The 12,609-nt window shown below is 34.9% G+C and overlaps 3 long non-coding RNA genes across 3 annotated transcripts; 1 reads left to right on the top strand and 2 right to left on the bottom strand.

Moving 5' to 3' along the window:
* Positions 1 to 1,683: 1,683 nt before the first annotated feature.
* Positions 1,684 to 4,230, top strand: LOC137089701 (uncharacterized). The gene is made up of 3 exons (XR_010907764.1): positions 1,684 to 2,348; positions 2,839 to 2,931; positions 3,471 to 4,230. It is a non-coding gene; the product is annotated as an uncharacterized lncRNA (long non-coding RNA).
* A 1,839-nt stretch (positions 4,231 to 6,069) lies between these two features.
* On the bottom strand, positions 6,070 to 7,584 carry LOC137089703 (uncharacterized). Its single transcript, XR_010907766.1, has 3 exons — positions 7,525 to 7,584; positions 6,891 to 7,011; positions 6,070 to 6,450 (listed from the first exon to the last, which is right to left on the bottom strand). It is a non-coding gene; the product is annotated as an uncharacterized lncRNA (long non-coding RNA).
* Positions 7,579 to 9,526, bottom strand: LOC137089702 (uncharacterized). The gene is made up of 4 exons (XR_010907765.1): positions 9,158 to 9,526; positions 8,578 to 8,670; positions 7,825 to 7,967; positions 7,579 to 7,646 (listed from the first exon to the last, which is right to left on the bottom strand). It is a non-coding gene; the product is annotated as an uncharacterized lncRNA (long non-coding RNA).
* Between the last annotated feature and the right edge of the window lie 3,083 nt (positions 9,527 to 12,609).

Consider the following 12,609-nt stretch of genomic DNA (forward strand, 5'->3'; position numbering starts at 1 on the left):
GTAAGAAACAAATGCATCTCCCTCATCTTTCAGCTCATGAATATACCGTTCCTCTGCGGCCTTCTTGGCAAACAAACGGAGAGTGATTGCTCAGACAAGCAACCTTTGTTACACACCTTCCTTTACAAGCTCAAGAGCCGTCGCCTTATTTTGTTCCACCGCACAAACTCGTTGTGAGATGTCAAAAGATCTCATTTGCATTAACACAAGGACATGAGCTAAGGTGTAGCAATTAACCTCTCACTGAACGACATGGACGCGGGGGCTGAGACATTGCTGGACTGGCCACACAGAAAGGGTCTCACACACAACACAGAGTAATGCGAGATGCTCAATAAGCCATGAAGCCCCTAATAGTTCCGTCTAATTAATGTAGAAGAGCTCTTGTTCTGGCACTTTTATGTCGGTAATAGTCCCTCTTTGCATGTTGGTATCTCTGCAAAGGTTAGGCAAAAATGGGCAGTGAATTATGTTCAGTCCTTAGAGAGATAGCTCACCACTCGAAATAAAAATGCTGTCATAATTTGCTCACCCTTATATCGTTCCAAACAAGTATGCATTTTTGTTCGACACAAAAGAAGATATTGAAGGATGTTTCAGATTTGTTTTTGCTCGCGCAATTAAAGTTAATGCAGTCCAAAACAACACTGAACTCAATTGACATTCATTGTATGGAAAAAAACACAACAAAAGTTTAAACATTCCTCAAAATATCTTCTTTTGTGTTCCGCAGAAGAAAGTCATCTAGTTTTGGAACAATAACAGGGTAATGAGCGAATTGTAATTTTTTTTAACAAAGGAGGTCTGGGACCCAGTTGCAAAAGCTGTATCTGTCCGTCTCTGAAATCATTATTTTCCTTGTGATCAAATGCCAGTCTCAGAGCCCTGAGTGTCCCCTGGTGACCAACATAATGCATTACAAAAAAATTTGCAAGGACTCGACCTTCTTATTTTTTTCAGGCAGCCCACCCAGCTATGTTCAGATTGTGCCTTCTTTTTTACACCCTTAAAAATAAAGGTGCCAGGAAGAACCAAAAATGACGTTTTACAGTGTTGCCATAAAGAACCATTTTTGGTTCCCCAATGAAATGTTTTGTGAAAAGTTCTTTAAAGAACCATTTTTGCAAACCATTTTATAGTCTAACGAACCTTTCATTAAGCTCTGCAGTGATAGACAAATATTGAAAAATTGAATGTATCTAATCTAATACATAAATAGAGACAAAACCTATAAACTGTACATGACATTTATATAGCGAGACGAATAAGATTATGAACATTAATAATAAGAAATGTTTCTTCAGCACTAAATCAGCATTTTAGAATGATGTCTAACGGATCATGTGACACTGAAGACTGGAGTATTCAGTGATGCTGAAAATACATACAGCCATTACATTGAATAAATTACCTTTTAAAGGTGTCATGAACTGTCTTTTAAAAAAAAAAAATTAAAGGTCAACTAATGACGTTCCTGTGGTTTTTACATCCAAAAACATCATAACTAATAAGTAATAGGCTATTTTCTACACTGCTTTTGAAGTTCTCTTCAAAACCGCTGGGTTTTGATGGGCGTGCCACAGGAGACTTGGAAGTAAACGCCCACGGCTAGGATTGGATAATATTTGCATATTTAATGAGCTTCAGCTCCTGTCCAACACAGTCTCACCCCTACTCGTCAAATGTTGCCGAACGGTCAAGGGACCCTGACGTCAGCTGTTGACGCACAGGGTACCCCTAAATCGCCATTTTTCGACGTACTGGGTAATCCACTGATTTCAATGAGAAACCTAGGACGTCATAAACAGACGTGTTGGGCATGTGCATGTTATCGTCATGATGGAATTTATTGGGTTATAATTTTTCCATTATGACATGTTGGAGTGTGATTCTCAATTTAATCAGCCAGCACAATTGTATTTACATTTATTTACGCTATGATACACGTTTGAAACAGTAGTCAAACCCCACCCCGCCCTAAACCTACCCATTTGCGTATTATATGATATAAAACACAGTCTGTAACAGACAACAGGCACACTTTATTGAAAAAGTCCAACTATTCCGAGGCCAAACGATTGAATTGTGCGAAGAAAAGACCCAAAAGCAATCACCGTCTCTATCCGCGGCGCGCGGCGCGCGGCCCGCGCCCGTGCGTCACACTGAAGACGCCACAGGTAGACCCCTCGGCGTCACGCGATGGACGAACTGGGAACCCAATTGCTTTCAGTGGGAAACCTTTGGCGTCAACATTAGACGGCAATTCTATCGGTATGAAATCGCGCTGAAGAAGTCTCATTCAGAACACATCGCGATGTTTGGCATCAGATCACGTGTGCCACATGTTGGTGAGTAGTCATACATATTATGTCCTAATATTTGATATAAAGTATTTTCTGCTTGTCGTTATCGATCATGTTCAGTCACTGCATTGTATCTGTCATCATCTCCACTGAGGCTTTGCATTTCTTTCCTTTCTAAATAAACACACCTTGATAATAGGGTAATTTAACACTGTCACGTGACGTGCTATAGACCTTTAAACAGTTGTTAATATTTAATAATAATTACTAGTGTAGTTCCAACGTGGCATTTGTAGTAGAAGCACAATAAAAATAAAATAAAACAACACTTGCCATGCGTTTACCACAGTATTGGTAGTTTTAATGTGATATTTGTTGTAAATAAACAGTAGCCACAACAATTACCATGCTTTAAATGCATTTTAATGTAAAATCCAAATATTGTTATTTAAATAGTATACTTTATAATGCTATATATTATATATTATGACTTTTTTCTCTCTTTCTTTTTTTTTTTTTTTTTTTACCTGAAAAGACCAAAAGAGCCTCTCGGACTCAGTCAACCCATTCTTGTTTGTGGAGAAGTAACGGAGAAAACCGAAAGCTGCAACAGCAAATATTTGTAATGGTATGTATGAGTTGGTTTGAACCCTTTATCAAACATTTTATTTAGCATTTGTTGTTACTTATTCTTACAAATCCTATAGCTCAATCAGTAAGAACATATTCCCAAAGTCTTAATAATTCACAAGATTTAACAAGTTGTCAAATTCGTATGATTCTCGTACATATAGCTCTGAAAAAAATTAAGAGACCACTTAACATGGATTTCTAAATGTTAAGTGGTCTCTTGATTTTTTTTTCTTTTCCAGAGCTGTATTTGTATATGATGAGTTCAGATGCAAAAGCCTCAAAAAGCCACTTCGGTCACATGACATCAGATATTCGATTATTTTTTCTTAATCAGATCAGTTGCAATGTTTATAACGTCCCGTTTGCATGTAAATAATTTATGTGATCACAAAATCAAGTGAGTTATCTACATTTTCAAACAAATTCATATGATATAGCTTGCTATTATATACTTTTAATAATGGGAATGCACACATATCTGTGAACTTACTAAATAAATGTATTTAACATTTAATTATGCAACGTTTTTTACAGAAATAAATCCTACAGTTATGTATAAACTGACAACATCATCATCATGTCCTGTCCTGGGCACATTGGACAACATGTGTCCTCCAACATATTCGATCTGTGGCCACGTTTTCACATCTTCTCATGGAACACCGGCATTGAGGTCTTCGTGAAACATCTGTCTCATATCTTCCTTGGTTTTCCCTGTCTCGTGCGTCCTCCTGGTGGTGTCCACTTCATAAGTGTTTTTGGGTGTTGTTGTTTGGGCATACATGGGACATGTCCAGTGAAGTGCACCCTTTGCTCTGTCACAGTGTCTCAAAGTCTTCACGTGGAGTCTTATGATCTCTTTGATATATGCAGAACCAATATTCATAAACTGTTCTTGATGTCTGCCTATGCCTTTATCATCAGGAGTTTTAGTGAAGGACATATCTATTGCCATCCACTAGTTCTAGTCATGCATTGACTTCATGATGCCATAGTCCAATGTATATTTCTGCATTTGTTGTTTGTTTGAACAAATGAAGATAGTGAGAGTTAATACCTTTTGAAATCAATAATTATTCATTAAAACTTTTATTACAATGGTCACTAAAGTACATGTCCACCATAACTACCTCTATCATTATTTCACTATCATTATATCACTACCTTGTTAATGTAACTGTAACATGAATGTACTTTATAGAAGTATTTTCTTACTGAAAATGGTTAACATTTACAATAATCATCAACTATTTTAATTGGCATTTAATTTAGTTACAATAAAAGTGAACAATAATCGCAAATATATAGTATTAAAGTTTAGAATGTAAAATGTTCTTTTTTTGCCTATATATATATATATATATATATATATATATATATATATATATATATATATATATATATATATATATGGGCACTACATTTGTATTTAAACTGTTTGACATTAAATATTGGAATATGCTTACAAAATTGTGTGCATTCATTGTGCTTTTGTTATATTTGTTTTAATTCCAAGAGTTCAGATTGTAAAGGATGGCTTAAAGAAGTTTATGCTTGTAGACCATTGCATAGAAAAAGGTTTCTCTTTCAAATATATTTATTATGCATCAGTTTAACCACACAAAGAAGACTTTCGTTTTAAAATGTGAGTTTTATTATTTAATTAGAATAAATAAATATTTAGCAGCCTAAATATTAAATATTTAAGGAATCTACCCCTTCAGTTGAACCGGATGAGATGTGATATAATTTACCATAAATGGACAAGGAAGTGTGACGCCTCTGTTCAGCTGGGTTGTCATTGGCTGTGACTTTATCGCAGAACGCGCTGTGATTGGACTATCTGTTTTAACCATATAAAACGGCGTTTCATTTTACAAAGTATGTTTTGGTGTTATTATTACGTCAGTTATACGTTAAGCTAACTATAAAGTGTCGCTATGTTGTGAGAAATGACTCCTTTACTGAGAACCCAACCCTAACCCTAAGCATTTCAGCACACTTCTATGAACTACAGCGCCATGTTTCCCATTGCATTGATACAATGACAGATATATGGGTAATGTAGTTTAAAAGGTTTCATAATGAAACAATAAATGTTAAGTAAATTACATATTTAATGGACAACTGGATATTAAAATATGTTCATTGTGTAAACCTTTATGACATATATGAGGGCCAAGCTGAAATTGTATATTTTACTGTGAGCACTTTTAAATAAACCTTTATGGCAGCTTTCCATATATGTCTGAAAACTGTGGCCAACATTATTTAGTAAACATTACATATGCAGTTGTCCTGCCAATTTTCTCTGTGATACGCTAACCAGACTTTGAGTTAAAGCCATTTGAAATATGCTTTTTTTTTGCTCTTCCAGGGGCCACTACTGGGTCCCTGGAGGTGTAAGGGCAGTACAACATACACAGATCTATTCTCCTCATCACGTACAACAAACTTTGAGTCACGTTTAAATATCAGAGTATTTTGTCTTTTCTATTCTAACGTCATGCTTGTGTACAGGTTTTGATATTGTAAGACCATCTGATGAAATACAGAAATATTTGAAAGAAATGTTTTAAAATAATAATTATTAAGTTTTCTTTTCTTTTATGGATAAACACTAATAAATATAATGGATGAACCTGCAACAACTTGCCATTATCCACTTTCCAGAGTAAACAAAAACTATTTATATTATTTACACTTCATTATTACTATTAAATATAGGACCATGCACCATTAAGTAAAATAACAAGAGACATTGTCACAATTTCATCTACACCCTCTTCACGTACCTGGCATCGAAAATGTGCATGCTTTAATTTGTATTGTAGTAGTAGATGTACCAGAATGATCAACATGGATCATCTTCAGTTAAGCTTGAAGTGTTTGTAATCCTTCCCTTTATTTCACTGAAAACTGACATACTTGTCACAGCATGCAAGTATATACAACTTTTTGGAGCATTGTACCAAATATAATATAACCAGATAAAAAATGTTTACTTCTCAAGTAAAATATTCTTGGTAATTAATAAGATAACCTAAATAAACTGGTTGAATGTGTATTTACTGTACCAAACACCATACACAATACTCACCATACTTTATCACTCAACACTTTATTGGAGGATACAGTATACAGTTAATAAAGTAGAATAAAGTCAAATAAGATTCAAGATAAATAAAAATGGGTTTTAAAAAACACATTAACATCATATTAATCCATTCACAGCTGCTGAAGCCACACAAATGAGTGCCACATAATCCCATCCAGTCAACTATGATACAGAAAACAGATTTGATATAGTGTTGGAAAATAATGATTCATTATTACAACTAGACTGGTTTCTGTCTTTTCCCTCTATCATGTTCCTGTTCTTCTTCTTCTAAACAGTTCGCCCACTTGTACCCTACAGTATAATCAATGTACAGATGATGTGATCACTGATGTTGTGTAGCCTTATTTCAACCAGAGGAAGAAGTCGTATAATCCGGCGTTCTCCAGTCCTGGTCTAAAAGTAAAACAACAAACACAATTCAGATTAAGTTTAATGTACAGTCAGCTTAACCTATGTTCTTCAGTAAACTCTCCACCTCAAAATGGGCAGAAATGCCAATTCCTGATTTAAATTTACAAAGCAGCAGTCAGTACATAAAATAATATACACATTGAAGCATTATGTATAATATTTAAGCCCATAATATTAGCCAAGTACTGAACAAAAACTAATTTACCCATATCAACAGCAACCTTTTAAACAGTAGATCTTTTAAAAGATCTTTTAGAAAGGCATGGTCTCTTCTGAGCCTTTGTCAGTGATGCTAGATTTCTTTAGTTACTTGTTTCAAGAGCATCACTTGTGATAGCCTTTACAATATAAAATTGTTCAAATACTGCAATACAACTTTCATTGACAGAATTAAGAAATAGGTACCCAGGCACCAGACTTACCATGCTTATGAAGCACCCATGGCCATGTATAGTTCTCAGAGAGCAGAGTTTTTGCCTCTTGTATTCCTCCTTGGCAGCACATCTTTTTCCTGTAGAATTTGTGCCTTCTCTTGCTATCCATCTTAAAACACAAATGCAATGTGTTTAGTCTGTGGAGTATAAGGCCTTGTTTCAAGCCAAAGAACTAACCAGATATTACACATAATTCAAAGAACATTTACTATTTGATTCCTAATATGTCCCAACTCATTATCTTCTAAAGCTACCCAGAACCATCCATGGTCTACAAAACAATGGAGAAATACATGGAGTTTATAACAACTAAATGCTTTTTCCCACACTTGTCTGCTTTTATCTAAGACAAACAGACAGTGCAGTTTTTAAGAACTGAAGGCCAAAAGTGTAATAATAATTGTATCAAAAAGGGAAAACAAATATTTACCATTTTAAATAAATCCAAGATACAGAACCTCATTTGCTTATTTTAGGAGTTATTAAAAGATTTAGACATGAATAATGGTACGTATTTTATCAGAGTAGAAAGAATGATCACTGTTGAAATGAATAGTCCTTTGAGAGATCAACATCAAATTTTGTACTACATATTACAGCATTGCTTCAATACAAGACATACCAATGGACTTGCGCACTTTTCTGTCTTCTTCGGGCACAAGATGTCCATCTTCCTTCCTCAACCTAAACAAATGACTTATTTTCTTAGCTTGCTTCGATATAAGGTCTGGTCTTTCTTCTCTTCTGTAAAACAAGAAAGTCTCACTTACTCTGTGCAAATACTATTGTTTTTAAAACATATAAATTAAGACAGTTACAATAAAGTTAATTTACCATAAGATTAAGGTGAGCATTTGATGATTATATATACTAAAAACTGTATATACTTTAGTATACTGATACTGATAATATTCAACTTTACCTGTGAAGGGCTGATTACGGCAAGATTCGCTGAGAATCACTAGAAGCTCTTGTGAGGGTTGACTCTTAAAAGAGCTGTTGAGTTTGATATTGTAGAGATCTTTTAAACAAAAATAAATAAATAAAAGTAATCTGCAAGTAATCCTGCAAGACAGAAAGAAAGAGGAAATTGTATTACATTGCATGCAAGTTGTGAGTTCATACATAACTGTTTCTTGCTGTAAAAAAACGTTGCATAATTAAATGTTAAATACATTTATTTAGTAAGTTCACAGATATGTGTGCATTCCCATTATTAAAAGTATATAATAGCAAGCTATATCATATGAATTTGTTTGAAAATGTAGATAACTCACTTGATTTTGTGATCACATAAATTATTTACATGCAAACGGGACGTTATAAACATTGCAACTGATCTGATTAAGAAAAAATAATCGAATATCTGATGTCATGTGACCGAAGTGGCTTTTTGAGGCTTTTGCATCTGAACTCATCATATACAAATACAGCTCTGGAAAAAAAAAATCAAGAGACCACTTAACATTTAGAAATCCATGTTAAGTGGTCTCTTAATTTTTTTCAGAGCTATATGTACGAGAATCATACGAATTTGACAACTTGTTAAATCTTGTGAATTATTAAGACTTTGGGAATATGTTCTTACTGATTGAGCTATGGGATTTGTAAGAATAAGTAACAACAAATGCTAAATAAAATGTTTGATAAAGGGTTCAAACCAACTCATACATACCATTACAAATATTTGCTGTTGCAGCTTTCGGTTTTCTCCGTTACTTCTCCACAAACAAGAATGGGTTGACTGAGTCCGAGAGGCTCTTTTGGTCTTTTCAGGTAAAAAAAAAAAAAAAAAGAAAGAGAGAAAAAAGTCATAATATATAATATATAGCATTATAAAGTATACTATTTAAATAACAATATTTGGATTTTACATTAAAATGCATTTAAAGCATGGTAATTGTTGTGGCTACTGTTTATTTACAACAAATATCACATTAAAACTACCAATACTGTGGTAAACGCATGGCAAGTGTTGTTTTTTTTATTTTTATTGTGCTTCTACTACAAATGCCACGTTGGAACTACACTAGTAATTATTATTAAATATTAACAAATGTTTAAAGGTCTATAGCACGTCACGTGACAGTGTTAAATTACCCTATTAGCAAGGTGTGTTTATTTAGAAAGCAAAGAAATGCAAAGCCTCAGTGGAGATGATGACAGATACAATGCAGTGACTGAACATGATCAATAACGACAAGCAGAAAATACTTTATATCAAATATTAGGACATAATATGTATGACTACTCACCAACATGTGGCACACGTGATCTGATGCCAAACATCGCGATGTGTTCTGAATGAGACTTCTTCAGCGCGATTTCATACCGATAGAATTGCCGTCTAATGTTGACGCCAAAGGTTTCCCACTGAAAGCAATTGGGTTCCCAGTTCGTCCATCGCGTGACGCCGAGGGGTCTACCTGTGGCGTCTTCAGTGTGACGCACGGGCGCGGGCCGCGCGCCGCGCGCCGCGGATAGAGACGGTGATTGCTTTTGGGTCTTTTCTTCGCACAATTCAATCGTTTGGCCTCGGAATAGTTGGACTTTTTCAATAAAGTGTGCCTGTTGTCTGTTACAGCCTGTGTTTTATATCATATAATACGCAAATGGGTAGGTTTAGGGCGGGGTGGGGTTTGACTACTGTTTCAAACGTGTATCATAGCGTAAATAAATGTAAATACAATTGTGCTGGCTGATTACATTGAGAATCACACTCCAACATGTCATAATGGAAATATTATAACCCAATAAATTCCATCATGACGATAACATGCACATGCCCAACACGTCTGTTTATGACGTCCTAGGTTTCTCATTGAAATCAGTGGATTACCCAGTACGTCGAAAAATGGCGATTTAGGGGTACCCTGTGCGTCAACAGCTGACGACAGGGTCCCTTGACCGTTCGGCAACATTTGACGAGTAGGGGTGAGACTGTGTTGTCCTGTCATATCTCTGCCCCTGTCAGTTCAGTCCACATGAGGAAGGGGTTGTTTTGAAAGCGGCAACCCGAATGATTCAAATACATCTTCATCAAACAAACATAATGATTTATTTCTCATCCACCTGCGATTGATTGGACTATTATTTTTGTATTACATAGCCTGCACAATCGTTCGATATAAGCACGAACCACATGCACACACACGGTAACACTTTACTTGAAGGGGTGTGCATAAGACTGACATGACACCTTCATAATCATGACATGACATATGTCATGAATATGAAGGAGTTTTTATGCATGTTTATGACAACTGTCATTAAGTGTCATTCGCTTAATTATGTCATTTTTAATGCAATGATGACATTTCGGAGTTGTCTTTGTTATGACAACTTGACATAAACCAATACATCATAACCTGTCAGTGTCTTTGTCATGACAACTTGACATTACCAAGACAACATAACCTGTCATAAACATGACAGCAGATTATCAAATTTAAGAAACTTACTTAGCTTATAGGGTTAACCTTAAACTGTCATGTGGTTGGTTTTGATGTTGACTGAGGCCATTATAATGTCATACATTTTTTTCAGTGGCACAAGTTTAATTTGTCATTAAAATGTAATTAGGTGTTAATACGCTGTCAAATTATTTTTTAATAACACAATCATTAATATTTTTCAGTTCATAATGTTTTATTTTATTTTTTAAGTTTCCTCCACCAGCTTCAACAGAAGGTTAGATAATAGACAATTTCAAATGTCTTAAAAATATGAAAAGGAGTTCGAGAAATAAAATCAATCATTTAATTTGTAAGACCTGTCCTCTCACAGAACTGACTCTTAAAAACACAAGGCATGAATTTACACACAGGTGACCAGCACCAATTAACGCAAAAAGGGGAAAACACATACACAAATAATGGCCATTACACAAAATAAACACATATATCAACATCATATACACACATAAACAAACACAGAAAAATAACACTTTGTCAAATGACTTCACTTTATAAATTATCTTCCGATGTATAAAAATAAGAGGAATAGTCTTTAGAGCCCCACCCGGGCTGAACAAGGAATGTTTGCCGGATCCTAGGCCGGAACATTATATATTTGGCCAACGTTTCCGCCCGAACCCCTTTTGACAGTGCACCAGCACACGGGACTCCGCCATAACAAACAGACAAACAAAGAAATGGTAAGAATAAACTCAAACTATTCGTTAAAGAGTGAGCGAAAGTTTAAATAAAGTATATTAAACCCAAAATAACGTTGTTGTGAATTGTTTTTACTTACTGGAAACTAAATTGACATTAAACACCTAAACAAACTAACCTGACTGAGGCTCTGCCAACAACTGTTACAGCGTACACATAACCAGTGGTGCCACCATAGACATCATCATATAGGTGTATATGTCTATGCCACTATATCATTTTGAGTTATATTAATAGTTTTTAATGACTCTGTGCGATTTCCTCTATGATGCCATATTTCAGGTCAAGCTAAATATTCATGACACTGTTATAAAATAATTTGACAGATTATTGACACTTAATGACATGTTAATGACAAATTCAACTTGTACCACTAGTTTAGGTCAAGAAATATATTCATGACAATGTTATGAAATAATTTGACGCAGTATTGACACTTAATGACATGTTAATGACAAATTCAACTTGTACCACTGTAGTTTAGGTCAAGAAATATATTCATGACAATGTTATGAAATAATTTGACACAGTATTGACACTTAATGACATGTTAATGACAAATTCAACTTGTACCACTGTAGTTTAGGTCAAGAAATATATTCATGACAATGTTATGAAATAATTTGACAGAGTATTGACACTTAATGACATGTAAATGACAAATTCAACTTGTACCACTGTAGTTTAGGTCAAGAAATATATTCATGACAATGTAATAAAATAATTTGACAGAGTATTGACACTTAATGACATGTAAATGACAAATTAAATTTATAAAAAAATCATGACATTATAATAGCCTAATGACAGCCAACGTCAAAACCAACCACATGACAGTTTAATAATAATAATAATAATACATTTTATTTATAATGCACTTTTCATTCCGAAGAATCTCAAAGTGCAACAAAGGGAAAAAATAACAATACATGAATAACAAGTAAAAATGACATCTCAACATCATGCCGGACGCTGATGACGCTAGCCTGGTGCAAACTTCAGCCACCATGCAGTTCAAGCCCGAGGGAGACCAGCAGTGAGCAGCCGACACCCAGAAGAGAGAGCAGCCACAGCGAGCAACATCAAATGTGCTTCAAACCAAAACCAACCACAAATTCAAACAAAAACAGAAGAAGCGGTGAAAAAACGGCAAACAACGTCCTCTCAGTGGCTGCCAGCAATCAGCAACAGACCCAATTGTAGCTCTGACTGTTAGACTAGTCACAAACATAAGAAAATAAAATAAAATCTAAATTTAATAGTAAAGTTAACATGATTTGTGGGTGGAGAAGCGGCTAACCATGCCAGCGTCCTCTCCCCCACGTTGCCTAGCAACTAATGTAATGTAAACCCAAAAAGCTAAGTAGTTTCTTAAATTTGATAATTAATCTGCTGTCATTTCATGTCTGTTTATGACAGGTTATGTTGTCTTGGTAATGTCAAGTTGTCATGACAAAGACACTGACAGGTTATGATGTATTGGTTTATGTCAAGTTGTCATAACAAAGACAACTCCGAAATGTCATCATTGC

Source organism: Pseudorasbora parva, chromosome 9 (assembly GCF_024679245.1).
Source record: "Pseudorasbora parva isolate DD20220531a chromosome 9, ASM2467924v1, whole genome shotgun sequence".
Taxonomy (NCBI): domain Eukaryota; kingdom Metazoa; phylum Chordata; class Actinopteri; order Cypriniformes; family Gobionidae; genus Pseudorasbora; species Pseudorasbora parva.